Consider the following 20,637-nt stretch of genomic DNA (forward strand, 5'->3'; position numbering starts at 1 on the left):
ATTAACTATTATTTTATTATTTTTGTTTAGGCAAATTGGGAGGGTAATTGGAATGGATAATGCTTAAAACCCAAAAAAGAGACTCGAAAAACCCTCATTTAATGTGAAGTGTTGGATGTGAAGTGAGTCTTATATGTGTGTTTTTAATCAATAAATATTTTAATACCACATAGATTTGAGGGACTTTTAAAGATGATATTTTGGGGTCTCTAACATTATCCAATTGGAATTTGGAATCCATGATCTCATAGAAACACTACAAAGGAATAACAATAAAAAACTAACACACCACCAATTGAACTAGAACTGTCCACCAACTTCCATCACCACTGTCTCCATGTAACCAGCATGTAGTTATCGACACATGTCCCACACATACGTGCTTCTAATAGAGAGAGGCAGCAGCCACGAAGTTAATTACCTTTTTAAAACAAAGGAAGAGCAGACCGATTAAAATTTAAAAGTTGAAAGTCGAAACACATCGCTATTGGCTTTCTCGCAAGGCAAACCCTATCGGAAGAAGACATCGATTGCAGGCGCAATCCGACCGCGATTCTCTAGATACTAGGTATTTTTATGTCAATTCATCAAACCTCTCTCTCTATATATATTCTCTTTGATCCCTTCTTTTATTCTCTCTTCTACTTTATTTTATTCATTCTGTTCTCTCTCCTGTCAAGTTTGTGAGGAAAAAACTATTGTCCAGATTTTCCAGAAAGAGTTGTTTTCTTCTTCAACTATACCTAATTCTACATCAATTCCAGCTCTCTATCAATTCTTTAGGTATAACTAATTTGCATTACCTATTTTCTAGATTATGTTGTCCTTTTCGCATATTCAACTATATGCATCCAAAATGATTTGTGGTTAATGATGTCCTCATCCTAAATTTCAAGTGTCTGTAGGTGATTGCTTGCATTGTTGCAAAAATTGGGTTAGTTGGCGACTAGTCGTTAGGCGGTGCTTGCCGCTTCGACTAGAGACTAATCGAGTCATTTAATCAGTGGCCCGATTAATCGGGTTTAGTCGGCCTAGACCTTTTTTTTTAAGCATGGGTCTTTTTTGACTGGGCCTTTTTTTTTTGGCCCCAATTCCCTTCTGTTGGCCCGTTTCTCATTCAAGTCCAATCATAACAGCCCAAAAACTCCCTCTTCTAGTCTTCTGCTGGGCGACTTCACCTTCCAATAGCAGATGCTTGAACCCTAAAATTCGCATACGTATGTTCTTCGCTTGTTGCGCTGGTGATTCGACTCGGTTCTGTGCCATTCACTTGTTCTATTCTTTACTGTCGCTTGTTCTACTCTCTGCTGGAGCTATTCTGTATTCTCTTTCATTGCTTCTACAGGTGTTCCTGTTCGTCGGTTGTTCTAGTCTGCTGGTCGACTCAGGTTCTGTATTCTATCTGCTATTCTTGTACCCTCTCGTTTTCTGTACTCTGTCTGCTAGTCTCTGCTGTTGTGTTCTGTATTCTGTACTTGCATTATCTAATTAGTTCAATCAAATACACTCATATATATATAAATATGATATGTATATTGATTAGATGATTTTTCATTTATATTGTGTTTTTTACACACTATATATATATATATATATATTGCATATATATATATTGCATATATATATATTTTTAATTAAAAAAACTCAAAACGATTAATCCGTGACTAGTCCCCAATTAATCCAATTAATCTCTAGTCCGCATGAACCGTCTAGCGGCCGACTAGCGAGTTTTGCAACCATGATTGCTTGTGTATTGCATAAATCTGACTCGAAAAAGGTTATGGTAGCAGGCAGTCGAAAATGGCAGAAGAAAACTTGAAAACAGAAATTCCTGTCTTTGAAGAATGAAGACAATGGAGTGTCAGAGCATTCAAAGGGCAATGAAGAGTCAAGTGAACCATCTTCAACGCTAGACAATGATGAAGATCTGGGAAAAGGTGATGTTAACTTCTCTAATGGTTTCATTTCGCAATAGTGGGATGCTGGGGCTCAAATTTCAAAATTTTCCCGCTGAAGAAATTTGTTTTTGTGTGTTTGCAATTGGATCACATAACTTTGATACTCAGAAAGATGGTTAAGACCTTTCTTTTGTCTGTTACAGTGAAGAAAATTGTCAAATTTACTTAATTTCAGTACGAAATGTTACGCATTAACGTGTAAAGTACATAGATAGATACAACCATTCTACAAACGTGTTGATTTGCTAATTACTTTGTCCATGCGTTTAATATGTGATTTATTTATCCTGATGAGCCTATTTGGGCCCTGAATCATTGTGTATATGTCTATTTGTTGTTTGTCAAGTGAGAGCTGTGTGAATTTGTTAATATTCTAGTTGCAGACTTGAATCCCCTCCTCGCCAAAAAAGAACTAATAAAATTTAAAAAGTTGTTACCTGGTTATTTATCATTTTATTGTTAATCTTATTCCCTATTTTATGTACTTCTTTTCATCCAAAACCTGTACTTGATAATCCTCTCCATGGGTTTAATATCTTTTCAAAGTGTTATAACATCTATTAGAAATTTGCAGGAAAAAGAAGGAGGTGCTACAGCAGACTGATCCACCATCTATTCCTGTTACCGAGCTTTACCCTTCTGGGGAGTTTCCTGAAGGTGAAATTCAACAGTACAAAGGTGAGTGAGTACATAACTAGGCTTCCTTACCATCATATTTTTTCTGGTCTGGTACCTTACCGGTTCACAATTAACAGAAATATGCATGCCAAATGATATTAACAGTATTTTGATATTAGTGATCAACGACTCTCGATTACTACTTGTAATGAGGAACTAAATTCACTGATTAAAGGAATGAGAATAGACTTTTCTCTTTGTTTATTTACTATTATTATCATTGTTGTTGTTTCTTAATATAACAATGAGCAGAAACATTATGGTGACCGTTGTCAGTTCCTGCCTTTTGTGTTTGACTGCTTGATCTGTTAGAATCTAATAAGTTCTGAGGCTGGTCTAGACGTCAACATATCTCTGTAGCGAGTGTGGGTTGATGCTTCAACCTGAAGATGTAAAATGAAAATGAATGCATTATCTGTTAGTTCCTACATTGATACAATCGCATAAGATATATTCCAAGGGTGATTCACGATTTTCCATATACTTTTGCTTGTTTGTGTCATCCTTTGTAATCTTTCTATAGGAATCCTTGCAAGCTTGAATAATGAGAGCAATTCTTTTGATAATTTAGTAATTTATGGAGAATAACTTCTGAAGAAAAGAGAGAGTTGGAGCGCCTTCAGAAGTCGTTATATAATTCAGTTCGCCAAGCTGCAGAAGTTCATCAGCAGGTTACTTTTTGGTGTTGTGTTCTAAATAATTGTTTGTGAAATGACAAGTATTTCTGTTGCTAGGATGGGCGGGTCATTATCATTTTTGAGTTTTGGTTCATGAGATTCATAATATTTGCATTTCAAATAGGTTCGAAAGTATATTAAAGGCATTTTGAAGCCTGGAATGTTAATGATTGACCTCTGTAGGCCCTGGAGAATACAGTTCGTAAGTTAATATCTGAGAATGGTCTGCAATCAGGCATTGCATTCCCTACTGGATGCTCTTTGAACTGGCAAACCTTGAATTAATATGTATATATATTTTTTTGTTTTTTCTTTTGCTTGATAATGTATTTATATGGATCAGTTTTTAACTGTCAAGGTTGCTGCTCATTGGACCTCAAATACAGGAGATAAGACTTGGCTTCAATATGAATATCATTTCATTTAAAGCCACATTTCCGCAGTAAACTCATAATCTAGGTACTGCAGGCTGTTGTATCTAAGATCTAAGGTTAAAGGTGTTATCTTATATTTTTTGGCTGGAGGTTTGACTCTGGATTGGGTTGTTATTTGATTACAGGATATATAGTGGACTGTGCATTTACGGTGGCATTTAATCTTATGTTCGATCCATTGCTTGAAGCTTCACGTGAAGCCACCAATACGGGTATCAAGGTAGCTGGAATTTGGTATTTTACTGTCATCTGGTCTAATTGTTGACAGTATTATTGAGCTTTCTGTTGGATTAATTTTTGTCTACTGATAACAAACTGTTGCTTTTTTGGTGTCTGTATTTTGAAGGCACCTGAACTTGTATATAGGCATATGATCCCAATTAATTTGTGGTTCTGTCTATTTGGTGCTTGAAATGGTCCACTTATATGGTTAAAAACATTACTTTGGGAATTCCGGTTTCACATTTTTGAACTTGTGCTCTGGCCTTTAATTAGGGGTGTTTAGAACCAAATAACCAAACCAAAATTTCAGTTTTTCAATTTGGTTATTCGATTTTCGGGTATATTTTTCTGTGAGATTTCTTATTGGGTTTAGTTCTGGTTCTGAATTTTTGAAACCTGAATCAACCAAGTAGTAAAATAGATTAGTATTAATTATGTATATACACATATATAAATTTATTCCCGAATAATAAATATATTAGTATTAAGTTTATATTATATATACCCAAATTACCCGATAAAAAAACCCCAATTACCAATAATTTTGGTTCACCCCAATGCCTAAATTTTTTGCTTTGTAAGGACCCAACATATCTATTTAATGACTGGATAAGAAAATCAAAACCGAATAGATTAAGGTTGGTTCTTAGGCTTATTCAGTTCAGTTCCTTTTTTTATCCAACAAAATTCCGGTAATTGGGTTCTACCAGAATAACCAAACCGAGTAGGAATTCTCGCATCTTCTTGTTTCCTAATTATTATTATTTTTTTGTTATACAACTATTTGGTCAATCTTTAGCCTCTAACATTCAAATCAAGATGCACCATTTAAATGAGCTCCAAGTTTCTATCTCACAATGTGAAGTAAAAATCTTTCCCAGGCAAAGTTTATGAATTTGCTACGTGGTGTTACATGATCATACATGCCACTTCTTTTCTCCTTTAACCCGTAAACAAAGATGTGTTTGCTGCAATTAAACTGCGTTACATTATCAATTTCTCAGTTCCCTTTTTATTCTCGAATCTCTTCCGTGGTTGTAGGAGAGGGGAGGAATAACAGGAAGAGATGAACTAATTTTTTATTTTGTTGGAAAGGCCTGGAATTGGGAACAAAATTGAGTTGGAGACATTCTGCATGCTTGCAATAAATTTTTTGCTAAAAAATTGGTGAGAAATCCAGAGACTAGGCCTTTCTCCTTACCATTCAATCTCTCGCTCACCTGAAAGTGAGAGCAAGACATGCACCTTCTTTTCCATTTTTCCTTCTATTCAGGAGAGACTGCACAAGGGTCTCGTGGGAGCAATTTAAAAATATATATCTACATTTCAACGATTTGAAGAATCTACTATAAATGTTGCCTTGATGCTCAAAACTCGATTTAAGTCTTTGACTTTCACCGGCTCTTTTAATTTAGTTGGAATCTGTTGATTTTATTGACACCTTAAACTTGAGAAAGACTGCCCTTGATAGTCTTTTTAATTTTTAGGAATATGGGATCGACGAGCATCTTTGTGATGTTGGTGCTGCAATCCAGGAGGTCATGGAATCTTATGAGGTCGGAATTAGTGGAAAGGTGTTTCAAGGTATATATCTTCTGGTACTTTAATGTCTCTCTTTGAGGCACAGGAGCTCTGGTTTTTTTATCATCCTTCAACAACAAAGTCAAAAGATTTCCTTCCTATCCATACCAATATTCTTACCTTCTCATGGATTGAGAGAGGAGGAGAAGGATTGTGATGGTTTCTGGGACATGACTATTAATCTTATTGCCTCTTCGTGATGGAAGTTCTAAGACACCATCGAAAAGGGATGACCGAGACTTTGTGGTTGTAGGTTGATGACTCTGTGTTGAGCTAGGAAGCACGGACTCGGCAAAATGGGTGCCGAGTCCGCGTTGAGTACGAACTCAGTTCGTATGCTTGATTGACGCGCCAAAATACTGCTGTGACGCGTGTTGACCGCGTTGGAACAGTCAACCCAACAAAGACTCACCTTGGACTCGGCTTCGATGCGGGAGAGACTCGTTTTGCAACTTAAATCCACGCGACTAAAGCCCTTAAACTCAGCACTCGCACCTTCTCTAAACTCGAATCGACTAGTCTAGTCGTCTTCGTTGACTTCTTCTCTGAATCGACTGGTTTGGTCTCAAAATCGACTGGTTTGGTCTCAGAATTGACTGGTCTGGTCGTCGACTTCTATGGCGGCAGCTTCTTAGGTGTTTCAGAGGTTGAAGATGGTTGTAAACCTAGATCGCGTGTGGGTTGTATCTCACATACCGGAGTTACTTAACTGTAGTCTTTTTAGTCAAGTTAAAGTTATTTACTTGGGTCACTTAAGTGCACCGTTTAGGCCAATACTCATGGTTTTGGTTTCCAATTATTTTATGTACTAAAATCCCAATTCTTTGAGATTTTGCGAATCCCCGTATCCCCGCACCCGCATCCCGTGTCCCCGCATCCGAGTCGGTGCTTCCTAGGTGTTGAGATTTGGTGGTGGCGGTCTGATAGAAGGGTTGGTGTTGGGAGGCGGTTGTTGAGATGGTGGTAGATTTGCTTCTGGCAGTGGTTGATGGTGTGGGTAGAGCTGGAGCTGGAGGAGGTGGCGGGTAGTATGGTGCATGTGGAGAGAGGTGTGATAGAGGTTGAGGAGGGTAGGCACACAAATGTTGCCTGCCGTGATGGTTGTAAGGTTGGTAAACACAAAGGGTTGTGGGTGATAAGTCAGGGTGTAAATTTATTTGACAAATGAACATGTTTCAAAAAGGCTTCTAATTACATCAAAAGCTAACCTCTTGCTGAGAAATGACCAATGTGCAATGATTAGGTCATGAATGGTTATGCTTGGATGAGTCTTGTGAGATGTTAGTGACAGGGATGCAAATGCATTTGTACTACTTTTCCCTCTATATTCGTTGCCAATTGAATTCCCTTGGTGGCTTTCCTATGGATATAATGTTGTTGATCTAATGCTTAAAAGCCCGTTGAGATAGAGGAGGCTAGGTTAGTGAGAGAAGGTAATTGGTTCAAGAAATGCGGGCAACCCCACCTCTTCAGCTATGTGTGGGTTGAGAACGATACTCAAGTGGTATAACGTAGAAATATCTTTCATGCATATGGAATCCTGAAATGACTCGTTGTCCAACGAAAGGTTGATTTAATGCAGTTTAGGATGGGAAAAAAGATTTAGTGCGATTTCACCATCTACAACTCGCTCATCTATTTATTGCTGCGTCGTCTTCGATTTACTGCGGTTGGGGTTGTTTCTAATTTTGGCGTACGACAAATGCAAGGCAGGTTCATGTATCTCCTTTTCGTCGTTGTTGATAAATCACTCTGGTAGTGTATAATTTCCTCTGATAGTGTCCTATTTTTGGGTCGGGCTGTCGTTTGAATTTGGGTTTCTGGGGTTATGTTATCTCTCCGGAATCGGGTCTGGGTTGTTATTTGCATTCGGTTACGTTGAGTTTGGACTGAGCCTTGAGATTGTTGGATTGTTTGACCACATTTTCAGTTCCAGGGCAATCAAGCACATTGAAACACATTTTCAGTTTCGGAATTGGCTACAAAGTTGTGTGAAAAATGAATGTTTCAATATGCTTATTCCGTGTGGTATTCATGGTTTCTCTCTTTTTGGGTCTCTTTGGTTTGTGGAGTCTCAATGTCTCATAGATTTCTTAGCAAGTTTGTCAGTGCACCATACTTGGAAACACATAATTTGCAACTAAGGTGTTCCATTGCCATTTAAAGGCATCTGAATACACTTTGAAGTTTGAATGTCTTTGTGTTGATTTTCTAAGCTGTTTGAAACCTTTTGAAGTATAAGAAATAGTGCCTGAAATTTGCAGATTTTGATGTTGATCTTGATTCTCATTTTTGCCACCGACAACAGTGGCCTAGCAAGTCTCTGAGACATAGGTGAGAAACTTATTGAAGACCCTCCGTTTCAAGGGCTGTGGAATAATGTGGTCCCTTTCTGTTGATCAGAGACTGTTAAAAGGTCTCACACACACAACTAACACAAAAAACCTTGCTTGCAAGTGAAAATAGATAGCCCCATGACGCCCATCGAAGTAAGAAATTTAGTGCTTATGGACTTATGCATAGCAATTTGTCTGCAGTGTACTTATATTGTCTCTATGTCTGCAAGCTTTATCTTGAACCATAAGGTTGATAAATTAAAGCTTTCTGTCACATTTATTTTTCTCACTGTTTTTAAAGTCACACAAGCCATCTAAAAGTTCATACTTCATCATCCTCTTGATGTGTTATGTGTACATGTTATTTAAGTGCTCCATCAGCATACATACATACATGTATACATACATATCTACCCAAATCACAATAGGTACTTATCATTGCAATGGTTGTTATTAAAATCCTTCCAAAATTTTTGTTTTCGTCAATTAATTGTACTTAACAATAGGTCAAAAAACATTTATCAGTACTCTAAATGCAAGTATAGTAAAGCATTTGGCATGAACTATACTTCTTTTTTAAAAAAAACTCTTAATTAAGGAATGAAGGCATTGTGCGAGTTTTATCTCACCAAACTTCTGTTTGATCTGCAGACTATGTTGGGATGCGTACAAAACAGGAGGAAAAAATGGAATAAAAAGCATAAGCGGAAGGCTCTCCGACAAGCTAAGTTTTAGCCTTTTATTTTATATTGAGATGTTGGGTGTTTTAACGGATTTGTTTATGTAATGAATTTATTTGTGAGAAACATTCATGGTCATTCCTTCTGTGATTTCTCAGCGTGCAAATGTGTATGGCTATTGTGAAAGCTACATTTGCTACTTTTCCAGGTATCGTTCTCTACATTTATTCCTTTTCCATGTATCATTCTCTACATTTGGTCTTGAAGCAAATGGAGGACTAATATCATCTATTTTGATTTTAAACTCAAATAAGCTTTTTGAAATTTGTTGCATATGTCTAGGTTTGCCAACTTTCATTATGCACATGTCTTAAACGTCATCAACTACTGTTATATATATACAATAAATAATTTTCAATGTATATAGTTCGTGGAGGTCTTAAAATTATGAAAATCTAAACTCAAAAGGTTTTAAGCCCCCCGTTGTTGTAACGTGTGCTATCTATCAATTGAGGGTTCAATGTTGATGTTCATAATTTTAGACTACGTAGCACAAAACCATTTTGCTTCTCTATTCATTTTTGGGTATCTTTCTTGATTGATAATCCCAAAAAGTTAGTGCCTTCGCACGCCTTCTTTTGTTCCTTTTTGTTATTGGTTTCGGCTGTTTCTCTTACAGGCTTGGGGGATGTTCTCTTTCAAGTCCTAACATTCTTGTGCTACGAATGGACATTAATGCAGGTCTTGCTGGACTACGAGTGGGATATGGAGCATTTCCTTTGAGCATCATTGAGTTCTTTGGAGAGCAAATGAATCATATAATGTCTCTGTTGCAGCCGAAGTTGCTGAATGTGCAGCATTGAGAAATCCTAATTATGTAGAGGTTATGCCTTTGCTATTCTAGGTATCATACAATTTTATTATGAGTTTTAATTCACCCCAATATTGCCACACTTCATGCACATTTCACTTGGATCACAGGTGAGTCATGTTTCTACATCATAGCTTCAACTGTTCATGTATCCAGTTGTTCCCCCTAACATAAGTTAATGATACATCTAACTTGGATAAACATATGACCAAGAATACAGTGAGTCAAGCATCAGGAATCTCATATGTTAACCGTAAAGGATGAAAAACTTCAATCTAGAATAATCATCCACTATAGTCAAGAAATACCTATAACTTTCTATGGGAATTATATTATTGGGGCCCCAAATATCCATATGAATGAGTTCAAAAGAAGTCTTAGATTGACTGTTGTTTACAACAAAAGGTTTCCTCTTCATTTTGCCCAAGTGGCAATCTAGACAATCATGAGAATCTGCATTTAATTTCATGGGCAAGAGCTTGGACACATTTCCGGAAGGATGTCCAAGTCTCATATGCCAAATCTTAGAACTAACAATAGAACTAATAACTTCAAAATGGCTACTCTGATCTTGATTGTGTAAGTATAAGACTTTAGAGTGAGAATTCTTGTTTTGCTAATTTATTGGACTGTTTGTTATGTGTATATTGTAATAGAACAAGTTTTATCATAGTTATGAGGGAAATTGATTAGCAATTGCTAATTGAGATTTGTTTCTTGATTTCACTCTCAATTGGCATGCTAATTAAGGTTTGCTTTTTGATCTATGTAAAATGTATGTTTTTTATTAGGGGTAAAGTTCGATTTTCGTGAAGATTTTCCCCTTCACGAAAATCTCCTACAGAGAACATATTGAACCCGTTTAATACGCATGTCCATATGCATCATCTCAATATGAATAATGAGGTTGAGCTCCAGTCAATTTGTACGTTATTCAAAGTGAAGCATCCCAATCTCAAGAACGTGATACATATTGGCATGAGGATTGCTTACATAGATCATCATTCGAATATGAAACATTCCTTTGATTGGGTTAAAAATAATTACATTGTGCAGTATAATTGTGTTTGGAACAACTATCATGAGGTCTCTTATATCTATGTCCACATATTCGAGTGGCATTGAAGGTAAATTTCTATAACTAATCAAGTTTTACTTTTAAAAGTACAAGAACTATTTTTTTTATTACGAATTGTGGAATGTTTGCTAGAAGTTGGTTGACCTACTGGAGTTCCTCCATGGGAAAAAATTATGCACCAAAGGGACTTGGTGATCATTGGTAGATTATATTTGCTTCGTTGATGATCATCCGATACTAATAGTATGCATTGGTGATTTTAGCATGAAAGATGGGCATCAAGACCGTGCTAATGACTTTGAGCAACTTAGTAATTGGTTGAGATATCTAATCCCCTACCAATTCAATCCCGCGAAAGAGATGATCCATTTCTTTCAAGTTAAAGGCCAAATAAGCTTTTTGTAAGTTTTCAAAATTCTTAAGTTAGTATTTTTGGATGTGTAGTTGTGTACTTTGTTAGTGTTACTTTTCATCTTTCTTTTTTTGATTGTGTTAAATATCATCCACTGTTGATGATGCAACAACAGAGGGTGAATTTCATTTTCATTGTGGCACAATCTTTAGAGCAATTGGATACAATTATTGGTTTATGGATGTATGAAAGTACCAAAGCCAATATTGGAAAAATCCCTTTATTTCGGTCTCAATCAGAGAAAATCACTTGGAAAAACCTGATTGGAGATAATAGTTTGCTCAATTTGATTTGATTAATATAGACGTGAATGAAGACAATTATGGTCTACTTCGATTCATGGGTAACGCATGTGCACATCTTGTACAAAATGTGAAACCGGTATATTACTTTACCTTATTTTATTTTTCTGTATTAGTGGTAACGTTTTTTTATTTGTTTTTGTTTTTTTTTTCAACAAGTAATCATAATTGACGATGTTGACAAATGGTTGTCAGCAACGTTCGAAATGATGATAATAGAAATAGCAACGGTCCTGAACAATAGTAGCGTTTCACAATGTGACGTTCTAGGGTGGTTTGTGAAAAATCTTTGGTACGACATTCTGGAATTGTTTGTCAAATGCCTTTTTCTTTGCACTCCCACATCCCCTGGTGACTGGTCCAATACATTCTGATTATTTTCTTTTTCAAATTCAATGTTTGAAGGTTGTCTTTTTGACTTCTTCTCACATCAAATGCAGATTCATTGCTTCTGATTATTTTCTTTTTCAAATTCAATGTTTGAAGGTTGCCTTTGACTTCTTCTCACATCAAATGCAGATTCATTGCTCCACTGATGAGAGAGTTGAAGAATGATAGTCGGTTTCTCTTGAGTGTAGATTTTTTATTCAGTTTTTTTGTGTGAACTGGAGAACAAAAGGATATTGTGATAGTTGGTTTCTCTTGGGTGTAGATTTCTTATTTAGTTTTTTTGTGTGGGTTGCAGAATAAAAGGATACTGTGATGTAGGATATTACATCACAGTATTCTTTTGTTCTACAACCCACTCAAAAAAACTGAACTAGAAATCTGCACCCAAGAGAAATCAACTATCATTCTTCAGCTCTCGCATCAGTGGAGCAATGAATCTGCATTTGATGTGAGAAAAAGTCAAAGGCAACCTTCAAACATTAAATTTGGAAAAGAAAATAATCGGAATGTACTGGACCAGCCACCAAGGGATGTGGGAGTGCAAAGAAAAAGACATTTGGCAAACAATTCCAGGATGTCGTACCAAAGATTTTTCACAAACAACCCTAGAACATCAAATTGTGAAATACTACTATTGTTCAGGACTGTTGCTATTTCTATTATCATTATTTCGAATTTTGCTGACAACCATTTGTCAACATCGTCAATTATGATTGCCTATTGGAAAAAAAACAAAAACAAATAAAGATCGTTACCACTAATACAAAAAAATAAAATAAGGTAAAGTAATATTACTAGTTTCGTATTTTGTACAAGACGTGCGCATGTGTTACCCATGAATCGAAGTATACCATAATTGTATTCACTCACGTCTATATTAATCAAATTGAGCAAATTATTATCTCCAATCAGGGTTTTCCAATTGATTTTCTGTGACTATGACTGAGACTGAAATAGAGGGATTTTTTCAATATTGGCTTTGGTACTTTCATATAGTCAGAAATCAGTACTTGTATCCAATTGCTCCAAAGATTGTGCCACATTGAAAATGAAATTCACCATATGTTGGTACGTCATCAACAGTTGATGATATTTAACACTGTCAAAAAAAAGAAAGATTATATGTAATACTAACAAAGTACACAACTATACATCAAAAAATACTAACTTAATAATTTTGAAAATTTACGAAAAACTTATTTGGCCTTTCCAGGACTTGAAAGAAATGGATCATCTCTTTCGTGGGATTGAATTGGTAGGGGATTAGATATTTTAATCAATTACTAAGTTGCTCAAAGTCATTAGCACGGTCTTGATGCCCATCTTTCGTGCTAAAATCACCAATGCATACTGTTAGTATCGGATGATCATCAATGAAGCAAATATCATCTACCAATGACCCCCAAGTCCCTTTGGTGCATAATTTTTTCCCATGGAGGAACTCCAGTAGGTCAACCAACTTCTAACAAACATTCAACAATTCGTAATAAAAAAAAAGTTCTTGTACCTTTAAAAGTTACCTTCAATGCCACTTGAATATGTGGGCATATATATAAATGGCCTTATGATGGTTGTTCCAAACACAATTATACTACACAATACGATTTTTTTAACCCAATCAAAGGAATTCTTCATATTCGAAGGATGATCTATGTAAGCAATCCTCGAGCCAATATGTATCACGTTCTTGAGAATGGGATGCTTCATTTTGAATAACGTACAAATTGACTGGAGCTCAACCTCATTATTCATGTAAGATGATGCATATGGACACGTGTATTAAACGGGCTCAATATGCCCTCTGTAGGAGATTTTCACGAAGGGGAAAATCGAACTTTACCCTAATAAAAACCATACATTTTACATTGATCAAGAAGCAAACTTTAATTAGCATGCAAATTGAGAGTGTGAGATCAAGAAACAAACCTCAATTAGCAATTGCTGATCAATTTCCCTTATAATTGTGATAAAACTTGTTCAATTACAATCTACATATAACAAGCAGTCCAATAAATTAGCAAAACAAGAATTTTCACTCTAAAAGCTTATATTTACACAATCAAGATCAGAGCAGTCATTTTGGAGTTATCTATTATCTATTACTTTTATTCTAAACTTGGAAGGAAAGGGTGCTCTCCGGGCGAGTTGGCGTTGCTTTTTGTACTCGCACTTTTTTTTACGACTGTGTAAGAAAAACGACGTCGTTTTGGGGTGCTATTGTTCTGTGATTGGCTGAAACGACGTGCTGTTGTGCTTGGTATTTGTCTGCTTACACAAAACGTCGTCGTCCGTCCTCAGTTCAGCCCCACTCCAGTTCGCGCATCTCTGCAGTTCATGCATCTGCAGATTCTCCACAGTTCCCTTGCATAATCACTTTTTACTGATTTCCTCTCGATCCTCTCGCTTCTCTCTCACTCTCCTCTCTTGCGAATTATGGCCAGATCTAACATGACCCGAACAGCGTCTGAGGCGAGATTAGTTCTTTTCGCTGGCATCTTCGATTAGCTGAAGGTTGTTTGGCGTGGATTTACTTCTGTGCGATCAGGCAGCTCAGTTAGTTGCCTCAAATCTAAGCTCCGGCTTGATCTATCCTCTATCTGGACTTGATTTGTATCGTTCGTGATTTTTTTGAGTTTCTCATGTTCAGGTTTTGAGTTTCCTTTGGGTCTTCGCAAGTTATTGGGGTGGTTGTTGATGTAAAGTTTGATTCGGATTCGTAGCTGGTTTACTTCGTTATTTACTCCCTCACACTGATCGTCTTCCCCTCTCTCTATTAGGGCTTTACTTTTGTTTGGCAATTAAGGTGGTGGTGGTTCTTGGTGATGATTATGCTGATTCATGGGTGGTGAAGCATCGGATGTTAGTGGAAAAAATTATAATAAAGCTGCGACCGGCATGCCGAGCTTCGTTCCTCTAGTGATTCCCTTTTAAAATCCCATGTATGTTCCTATCTTCTTTATTTCCACTTTATTTTTTTAGGCAGCTTCTCACATTGGATTGTTCTTCAGGTGGGGTCTTATTGCACTTGAAGCTCTTGATCCTAACTTTGGAACCACAACAATCCTAAAGGTGGCGTGGAACTTTCCATATTTTCTCCTATGATTTTCCAGTAGATTTTTTCAGCAACTGACCTTTTATTTTATCTGCAGGTTAGGCTGTACCAATTTTAGACAATCTGCAGTGCAAGAGCCGCATTGACTAACAGTGCACAGCCACCGAAAGGAAGGGCAAGAACGAGTGTCGACAGAGGAGGAGGTGGCAGTGGTAGGTACATGACTCACTCTTCAAACCGTTTGTGTTTTTTATTTGTTTTAGGAATGGCAAACAAGTTCTTAGTTCTTCTAATTCATGATTTTTCTACTTTTCTTTCTTGCAGGCATTTGAGATTTCTAATAATGAGGATTCCTATAAGAAAGTATCGATTTTTACATTTATATTTAGGCTATGTGATAATATAAGCCATGCCCATGAATATTGTTTCATACAAAGCTTAAGAGTGTGTTTGGATTGAGGGATTTGGAGGGCAAAGCTGGCTTTTTACACGGTTTTTTTATGCCCTTGACGTCAAATTGTTTGGTTAAATTGATTTGACCCAGAAGTCATCTTCCTGTGTTTATTATAGTCATTTTGATCAGTGCACAAATTACTCTCATGGTGCTCTCTATACATCGACGACTGTAGATTTTTATGATGTTCCTCACGTCCATCATGTGTGTATATTGAAAGAGAGAAACCATAGAACCTTTACCTGAAAGGAGAGGAGATTTCCTTTGATTTTTTTATTGATAACAGGAACCGACCATTGACCTCTCTGAAGCCAAACTCAGATGCTATGGTACTTTCGCATAAGTTATTGCTATTCGTTGTATAGTCTCTTTTTTCATCATTGTATAGGGAATTCCCATTTTCATTGGTTAGTTGCCCCTTTTCTCAATCGTACTGAGGATATGATTACTTTGCCTTAATATTTTCTTCCACTATAACCCTCTGGCAGAAGTTGGAATAGATGCAAGTTGAAGGTGGTTTTCACTACCTTATGTTCACTTAAGCTTCAAATCTTTGTCCGCACTATGCAGTTGTAATAATTTTTTCATTTACTTTGCCCTTGCCTGCCTTATGGGAGCCAATTAGACCTTCGTGACTCTGTATACTGTTCTCTTGAGATGCGAGTAAAGCATATTTATAAAAAGTAAATAACTCCCGTGCACAAGGCTCCTGTAGTGGGTGGGGTCACAGACAAGCATCCTTCCGCTCGCATAATATGCGGAGAGGTTGTTTTCGGGGTTTGAACCTGTGACCTCTAAGTTGCACGTCAACATATTTATGTGATTTTTTCGAATATCTTTGCTCGAGAACGCTGACTTCCAAGGCTCTTCCCAGTTTTGTTGCTTCTTTTATTTGTGCGTTGCTGTTCTTCGTCTTTCTTTATTTCTTTGCATGCTGCATCAGATCTTCGAATAAGGTTCGCCCTTTATCAACATTTTCCTACCCTTTTTCCGGTTAATCTCCCTTCCTCTCTCATCTCCATTTGGCTCTTTTGTGCGCAACGAGGTCACCCACTCCCACAATATGGCTATGGATGTCAAACAATCTGAGGACAGCAGCATTTTGCAGAGCAATCAGGTGATGACCCACTTCTGGGTTTGTTTTTGTTTGTATGATTTTCGAACTTTCTTTCCTTTCCCTTGCTTTGTTTTGGCTTCTGGGTGATTGTTACTTGCAAATTTTATTGGTCTGTATTTTGTTAGGAGATGTGTCATGTAATGCTGTGATGTTCTTTTAGATTAATGAATGACAAAACAAATAAAAAGCATCTGCCCAACTGTGATGGCAATAGCTTTTAGCAAAATCTGTTATTTGATTTATTTCTTCTTCCATCTATGATTGACTGCTTTACCTGTCTCTGCCTCATTCTCACCTTCTTTGGTTGCTACAGGTTAGTTAGTTTGTCTTTCTTACTCATCTTCCTCGAGTTGATTAATGTTTACAGATCGTCACTTCTTAGGGTACTTTTATCTTTTTCCACATCTGTACAGATATTATAAATCTTAATATAATATTGGCTTTCACTTATCTGATATTATGATTCTGCCTTCTAGGCCTTGAGAACGATGATCAAGGAAAGCCAAGTGCGTATACCCTTTTCATAAAATACGGTGTAATTAACTTTTCAGATGGTTATCCCAATAATTTATAAATTTAATTCAATTCCCCGAGTTGTTTCCGATGGTAATAAGTAGAATGGGAGCATCTACATGCTTTTTGAGTTCATGGACCATGGCTTGACCGGCCTAGGCAATTGTCCTGGACTAATATTTATTGTACAACAGATTGAGGTACCGGTATTCTCTTTTGCTTTATATTAGTTGTTTTAATTTTGTGTTTCTTCTAGGCTTTCTCATTTTCTCTCGGTTTGGGTATTATTAGGATCTTTGGAGAAGAGGAAGCAAAATTTTGTGAAGCTCGAAACTACAAATGGTAAGGCACTGCACTATGTTACCCTTACCCTTGATTATAAGCTTACATTTGCCTTTTCTTTCCATGTCTATCTGCATACATTTCTTACTGCTGCATAGACCTGCAATCCTCCCATGCTTACTGGTATATATTTCTGCTTTGTTTCCAATCGTGTTGTTTTTGCTATCATCCGGCTGCCCCATTGTAATAAAATCTAGAAGTAGGTGATAAACAGACAGAAAGACAAAGTCTAATGCAAGTGTCATCCTAATCGTACAGTAGAAGCTAAACAACAATTCAGAGAATGATTTTGTTAATCTCTTATATGTATATGCATTATTACCAAGGAAAACGATTGTAGAAGTCTTCAAACTGATACAATGTGAAAGATCATTTGGAAGATGAAGGCCCATGAGACCATACTTTGCTTAATTAGAAAGGAAAAATAGTGTAAAAAATTTAACAAATGTTATCAAAACTTCACACTCTATGGCATGAACTCATTTTTCACTTTGTATAATGATCCAATCTTTATCCACCTGCTCTTCTTACTTTCTCAGGAACCAAATAGGAAGTGAAATTTTTTTAGATGGTTTTGGATTCCACAACATGGTGATTGGATGCTCTGGTGCATTCGGTACAACTATGTGATCTGGACCCAAGAGTGATATGATTTAATGCCTTCAGTTTCTATTGCATATTCGGGGTAGGGGTGGGATTGTGGGTGGGAGAAGTGAAACGGTAGTTGTGGTTTAAAATGTCTGGGTATACTTTTCTTAGCATCTTAATATGATTCAAGCCACCATTTTCTGTGAACTTTCATATATTTTTAATGCAATATGATTAGATGAGTTATTTTTATGAAGCATCAGCGAAAGAGAAGGATGATCACTCCACTAAGTTGAAGAAGGGAAAGAAAGCTAAGTTAGGCTCTGAAAGTTAGTGTATATTCACTAAATTAATTCCTAGATCCGCTGGCAAGGTTAACAATGCTGTTTGGAGGAGATCTATCAAGGTAACGACTGACTTATTGTTTATCCATCCCTTTCCCTCATTTTATTAATGGTGCTATTGAAATCTGTAGGTCCGATTATAAGGTCAAATTTAGTTTTCCATCAAATTATGATGGGAAGTTTGATGCTACAAATGCTAAAGGTTCTTCCTTTCTTCTCTCTCTTAGCAACTGATTTATAATGGGGGTTTTTAAGTTTACAAGTTTAGTTGTTTGTAAACTTTGTCTGTGTTTTTTGTTTAAGCAGATATTTTTCTGTTCTCAGTTTCTGTTTTTTTGGTCCATGTATTTAATTCGTTTTGTGTTACTTTCAAAGGTGCAAGTTGTTTGCTTATATTTTCTGTGGTGTTAAAGCGTAACTTCTTTGTAATTCTTTGGTGTTATTATATAGGTGCTTAGGTAAATTTTTTTCTAATATATATACATATATTACATTTAGCCAGGAGATTGGATGTTGTTTGGGCAGACAGTGATGTTGTGGATGGCCAACTGTGGTCGTTGTGTCCTCAGCTCTTCATTTTCCAGCTAAGCAACCTTTGCCAAGTTCAACATATGTAGAGAAAAAATGTGCTTTTTTCTTTTCCTTTTTTTTCCCCCCCTTCTTTCACCATTTGACAACCATGTCCATGTAAGTGGAATGGTCACTTCAAACATGCACGAGTCTGTCGTTAAATTCATGTATTGTTGGTTTTATTTGCATGAATTAAATGGGGAGGACGATGAACATAAATTGAGCTTATAAATCAAAATTTTATGCTTTCAGCTTTCTTATTATAGTGGTAGAGATGATATTGGGGTTTTCACTGGGATGTTTGGTAATGGTGCTTTTTTTTCACAAAAACATAGAGAATCCAAGTTTCTATTAAGTACTTCACAAATTTATAAGTGAAGCTACTCAGAACATCCGTTAATATGGGTTAGGTGTAAGTTTTTAACCCAGTATCATGCTTTTTTAAAGCTGCAAAATATTCTTAAGATGTCTTCGTTTTGATAGATTATTCCCTTAAATCATATTCCTTAAAATTTTGAGATAGATGTTGACATGGCAATAACTCTTAATTGTGCAAGGGATTGCAGCGTTGCAACCCCATTTCGACTTTGTTGCAGGAATGACCTAGTTTTTGACAAGCAAATGAATACAATTCAAAACAATAGTATGGTACTCAAGAACCACAAAAAACCTTCCAACAAATGGAATCCCTTCTCTACCCTCGAACATCAGTTAATATGGTAGCTAACTTGTCGAATGAAGACGTCAATAAAATCAAAACTGCCAATATAAGCAAAAACACAATTTAGTAAAATGCATCTACCCATCTCTCCGCCGCAAAGCGTGGGAATGACGCTAGTTAGTTCTATTGTTAGTTGTAAGATTTGACATCGGAGACTGGACATCCTTCTGCAAATTTCAAAAAGCTTATTTGAGTTTAAAATCAAAATAGATGATATCAGTCCTCCATTTGCCTTAAGACCAAATGTTGAGAATGATACATGGAGAACGAATAAATGTAGAGAACGATACCTGGAAAAGTAACAAATGTAGCCTTCACAATAGCCATACACATTTGCATGCAAAGAAATCACAGAAGGAATGACAATGAATGTTTCTCGCAAATAAATTCATTACATAAACAAATCCGTTAAAACACCCAACATCTCAATATAAAATAAAAGGCTAAACTTAGCTTGCTGGAGCTCCTTCTGCTTATGCCTTTTATTCCATTTTTTCCTCCTGTTTTGTAAGCATCCCAACATAGCCTGCAGATCAAACAGAAGTTTGGTGAGATAAAACTCGCACAATGCCTTCATTCCTTAATTAAGAGTTTTTTTTTAAAAAAAGAAGTATAGTTCATGCCAAATGCTTTACTATACTTGCATTTAGAGTACTGAAAAATGTTTTTTGACATATTGTTAAGTACAATTAATTGACGAAAACAAAAATTTAGAAGGATTTTAATAACAACCAACGCAATGATAAGTACCTACTGTGATTTGGGTAGATATGTATGTATACATGTATGTATGTATGTATGTATGCATGCTGATGGAGCACTTAAGTAACATGTACACATAACACATCAAGAGGATGATGAAGTATGAACTTTTAGATGGCTTGTGTGACTTTAAAAACAGTGAGAAAAATAAATGTGCCAGAAAGCTTTAATTTATCAACCTTATGGTTCAAGATAAAGCTTTCGATGGGCGTCATGGGGCTATCTATTTTCACTTGCAAGCAAGGTTTTTTGTGCTCGTTGTGTGTGTGCGACCTTTTAACAGTCTCTGATCAACAAAAAGGGACCACATTATTCCACAGCCCTTGAAACGGAGGGTCTTCAATAAGTTTCTCACCTGTGTCTCGGAGACTTGCTAGGCCACTGTTGTCGGTGGCAAAAATGAGAATCAAGATCAACATCAAAATCTGCAAATTTCAGGCACTGCTTCTTATACTTTAAAAGGTTTCAAACAACTTAGAAAATCAACACAAAGACATTCAAACTTCAAAGTGTATTCAGATGCTTTTAAATGGCAATGGAACACCTTAGTTGCAA

The 20,637-nt window shown here is 36.4% G+C and overlaps 1 long non-coding RNA gene across 48 annotated transcripts; it reads left to right on the top strand.

Annotated features, from left to right (window-relative positions):
• Positions 1 to 549: 549 nt before the first annotated feature.
• Positions 550 to 18,862, top strand: LOC119994966. 48 transcript variants are annotated; one of them, XR_005467577.1, is made up of 16 exons: positions 554 to 568; positions 681 to 1,388; positions 1,791 to 1,937; positions 2,533 to 2,636; positions 3,208 to 3,772; positions 3,873 to 3,967; positions 5,457 to 5,553; positions 8,538 to 8,774; positions 9,308 to 9,470; positions 14,397 to 14,558; positions 14,628 to 14,688; positions 14,769 to 14,883; positions 14,996 to 16,625; positions 16,719 to 16,748; positions 16,860 to 16,955; positions 17,047 to 18,862. It is a non-coding gene; the product is annotated as an uncharacterized LOC119994966 (long non-coding RNA). The 48 variants fall into 48 exon arrangements; XR_005467576.1 differs by having other exon boundaries at positions 14,996 to 16,242; positions 16,556 to 16,625; positions 16,860 to 18,862; XR_005467569.1 differs by having other exon boundaries at positions 14,996 to 18,091; positions 18,161 to 18,231; positions 18,528 to 18,862.
• Positions 18,863 to 20,637: the final 1,775 nt, after the last annotated feature.

This window comes from Tripterygium wilfordii, unplaced genomic scaffold, assembly GCF_013401445.1.
Source record: "Tripterygium wilfordii isolate XIE 37 unplaced genomic scaffold, ASM1340144v1 ctg80, whole genome shotgun sequence".
NCBI classification, from domain to species: domain Eukaryota; kingdom Viridiplantae; phylum Streptophyta; class Magnoliopsida; order Celastrales; family Celastraceae; genus Tripterygium; species Tripterygium wilfordii.